The sequence below is a fragment of the Alexandromys fortis genome, unplaced genomic scaffold (assembly GCF_014885135.2).
Source record: "Alexandromys fortis isolate MF-2015 unplaced genomic scaffold, M_Fortis_MF-2015_v1.1 scaffold_53, whole genome shotgun sequence".
NCBI classification, from domain to species: Eukaryota; Metazoa; Chordata; class Mammalia; order Rodentia; family Cricetidae; genus Alexandromys; species Alexandromys fortis.
Window position 1 is genome coordinate 8,309,549 of NW_026067939.1, and position 4,679 is coordinate 8,314,227.

Sequence of the window (4,679 nt, forward strand, 5' to 3'; positions counted from 1 at the left end):
TTTTCTAGTTTCTTGACTTCTCTGACTATTACATTATAAATTATATTTAATACCACAGGATACGTGATTCATCTCACCAGTTCAAGTGACATAGAGATAGCTTACCTTCTTAATTGTTTTGCCTTCCCTTATTTAGAGTATCATTTTTTTGCTTTTTTAAAGATTAGTTTTTTTAGCTTGGCAGTGGTGGCGTACGCCTTTAATCCCAGCATTTGGGAGGCAGAGGCAGGGGGAATTCTATGAGTTCGAGGCCAGCATGGTCTACAAGAGCTAGTTCCAGGACAGGTTCCAAGAGTTCTTTGAGAATTTCATAAAATTTGTTTTGATCCTATTCACACCCAATTCCTTCCAGGTCCACCCCATTCCTACCCAAACGGCTTTGTGTTTGTGTGTTCTTCCCCTCCCTCTTTTTAAATTAACACTCAAATCTAGTTTGTGTTGTGCATACATTCTTAGTTGTGTGACCTTCTACTCCTATGCTGTTGACTTATCAGTTATGACATTTTTGAAGGACATCAATTCTTCCTTCTCAGCAACTATTAATTGTCAAAGTTCTCTTGGCTGTGGCTACTACCTTATGCCTGTGTTCCTTCTCCATGATGACCTTTGGTTTGCCTTGCATTTGCAGACGTCTTGTGCATGGTATCACAATTGGTTTGATTTCATGTGTATAGCTGCCCTGCTTTTTTTTCTAGATATTTATTTTCCACTGTTTTTTTTTAATTTGGCAATTTATTCTATCTCTTAATTTTCTCTTCAATATTTGATTACCTATCCACTGGAACTTTTATTTCTGTTATTTTTGTCTTTATATTATAAACTTTCCATTTTCTTGTTTTGTTTTGTGGATGGAATTTTTAATGTCTTTGGTAAAGAAGTTTTTTTCTCTGATTTCTGTCTGTTATTTTCTTTCAAGGTTTATGAATGCTTCTGGGAACTTTTTTATGGTAATTTGTCATGAAATTGTCAACAAATTATCCTATCTCTACTCTTTCGGTGATGACCACCATTGATGAACTTTTTACCTTTAATTTCAAAATCTTTCTAATCTTTGGAGGTGGATTAAGTTTTCTTTGTGACTTAAATATTCTATGTCATATCTTACATTATATTAAAATGTCACTATAATATAAGAAAAATTTCCATTTCATTGGTTTTTTGACACTGCTTCTTCAGAGAAGAATGGGAACTCTTCTCATTGCAACAACGTAGAGGTAGATGTTCAATATGTTCATGGTTCTCTATTCTAGCCTAGATTGACACTGAGTTCAAGGGCACTCTTCTCAACCTCCTAAGTGCTGAGATCACAGGCTTGGGACACAAAAGGTACCTCGTAATGTAATTCTTTAATTTAGTTAGATGATTGTATATAGAAGACTAAATTAAAATCATTTCCCGCTAAATTAATCAAATCATTCAACAAACAGCAATAGAATTTACCAAGAATTCAATATTATTTGAAGAAAAAATAAGGATGTTTTTCATTGTATGTTGTCATTAAAACAGCAATTCAAAATAGTGATATAATCTGTTTGGACCACTCAAAAAAAGTCTAGGTTCTCTGGGATTGTAATTTGTGGGCTGGTTTTCTTTGCTTTATATTTAAAAAATCACTTATGAGTGGGTCTGCGTTACCTCACTCAAAATGATGTTTTCTAGACAACAATGAGGACCCTAAGAGAGACATATATAGATCTAATTTACATTAGAAGTAGAAAATGACAAGATGTCCTGAGTAAATTGGGAGCATGGGAACCTGGGGAGAGAGTTAAAGGGGAGGGGAGAGGCAAGGCAGGGAAAGGAGCAGAGAAAAATGTAGAGCTCAAGAAAAATCATTTACAAAGACACAAAAAACTTTTAAAGCATGCAGCATTGAAAATAAAGTCTACATAAAAATGATGTGTTAAATATATAGAGTCAATTCAATAAAAAGGGAAAGTGGCTTCTAAAAAAAATGTCAGTACATATCACTGTGTTTTTGCCTGTTGAAATTTTTATTGTCAATAAGTAAACTATTACCAATACATAGAGTACTGGAGAAAAAAAGGATCCAAAACTTAACTCACTTAAAAGGACAAATTCCATAGATAACTTTCACGTGATAGGAAAGATCCCTCAATTTCAGTAAGGCATGATCCATGTGTATCATTTAATTTAACTTTGTTACTCGTATGCATTTTGACCTTAGATAACCTAAGTTTTCTCTGTGTCCTCAGTTGTAAAATGATTTAATTTGAATAACTTTATCTCAACCATCCACATCAGTTTTAAAGTTTTATGATTTTATGATCCAGGTTCTACTCATTATAACTTAGCTATGTGTGTTAAATTCCAAGGGTCAAAATCTACACAAGTGGAACCTGTTCCACTGCTCTATCAAGGTCATGCCTTGCCATCTTCACCAGCTGCACTGTCTTGACTTCACTAGCTAGCAACACCTTCACTTTACAGCTCTCCAAAGACAAAGCACTCACCATTCACATGGACAGTTGTGTTTTGACCTGACCTGAAACAGCTTTCCTCCCATAAAACCAAACTCATAATTCTTTTTACCATCCTCACCTTCCCAGCATCCTTTTGCCCACCATTCCTGGCCATACACTTCCTTTTTCAAATTGTTTTAATGATTAGAACACTAAAATTCCAAATCAATCATCTCTGTACCATCAAATTTTTTCAGTACATTAGGTTGCAATTCGATTCCTCAACTTGCCATTCTCTTACAAATTTCTGTTGTTATTATGCTGTTTTCTGATGTTATTCTTCTCATAAAACAGACTTCTCAAAAATAGAAACTCAATGTCTAAAGAATTAGTGAAATTAAAATGAACATATTAATATTTACATGGACAAATACCAAAGATTATAGCCAATAATATAATACTAACCATTAGGAAAGGATTAAGATATATTGCTATTCTCTATAAACTGAATTAAAAGAGCAGTTCCTATAATTTGAGTCTATCAAAGGATGTCTACTATGTATTACTCTGTCTTCTCTTGGGGTCTTTTCCCTTTCTTTGTTAGCCTTGTACAACATCAATATTATATCTTCTGTCTTACTTTATTATATTTTATTCTGTTGTGTTTGGTTATTATCTCTTAGAGTCCTGGTTTTTTCTAATGAGAGACAGAAAGGCATTGGACCTGGATGGGAGGAGGGGTGGTGGAAAACTGCGAGGAGTGGAGGGAAGGAAACCGTAGTCAGGATACATTGTCTGAGAAAATAATCTATGTTCAATAACAGGGAAATAAATTCTGCATAGAATACAAATGCCATTATCTCTGTCATTAAAGCCACTTCCAGCCAAAAGGTTCTTCTAAGAGTATAACGTTCACTGAGCTATTTAAATGTAGGGCCTCAGAATTTTATCCCTTCTACTTTTTATTGATTTTAGTCTTTCAGAGATTTCTCATTTAAAGGAGACTTAAAACAGTTTCCTCTTTGTCACTATGAAATTCTTGGACTATATCTCTCCAAATTATCTACTTCAGCTGTTTACTACTTCCCATTCAAATAGCCTCCAGGCCTTTCAAATGCAATGTACCCAAATTTAACTTCTAACTTAGCTCCTTCTCCCATGATTCCTTTCTATTGTAATTCTCATAATACTATTTATTGCTTTTCCTGTTATTTAATACAAAATATTTTCTCCAATGACTCAATTTAATATAGAACATCTCCCTGTATTTCTACTTCTGCTCAATAAAGAGCAAAGCAACCATACAAGAAAGGCGAATAAGCAGACAAAAACATAGGAGGAAGTAGCTTTGGAATAAATAGAAATGAGATTGAATAAAATAAATTTAACTGAATCATTTAATTAGATAAATTAAATCAAATATAGTACCCTATGTACTGGTTTTGAGATACAGGCTTCAGGACACACATGTGGCAGACTCAGAGATAAAGAATATCACTATTAATTTACTCTGTTTCCAGTGGTGATATGATTGAGTGAGGAAGTAAGAAAACATGGAACCTAAGAGAACACATCCTCTACTGTTGGGGTGCACATGAACAGACCTGAGGGACATGAGAGCACAAGGATAGACCCCACCTCCTCCTCAACTGCCATAGGATGACATGGGTGAGGAAAAAATGCCCTTCGTCCCCCTGCCCCTTGCTACCTGTGGCAGATGACAGAACTGGCCCCTAGGGCCATGAGAATGGATGAGCTGGCCCTACCCCTCTCTAGTTGCAGCATGTGGGAGATCAGGCATTACACCTCCCCTGGGCAGCTGATATCCATGGGAGGTCTACCCTTTTCTGAATAGTAACAGAGGAGTGGATGGTTGGTGGGGGGAGATGTTCAGGAGTAACTAGGAAGAGAGGTGGAAGGGGAAATTGCACACTTGACATAAAATTTAAAAAAAAAATTTCCTAAATATGAGTTTAGAGAGTTGGTTTCAGAAGCAGAATATTTCCTGGGTGATTGTATCACAGGGCTTTAATCACAACACAAAGGAGGCAAATCTGTGAGTTCAAGACAAGCCTGGTTTACAGAGAGATAATGACAGCCAATGCTACACAAAGAAATTATGTCTCAAAAAAACAAAACAAACAAGCAAAAGAAGCAGAATATCTTAAATAATATGTTACTCAGAATATTTTAAGGATACTGTAAAAATTATACTTGATTTGTTTTTTCCAGGAGCAGAATGAGGACAAGGGAATC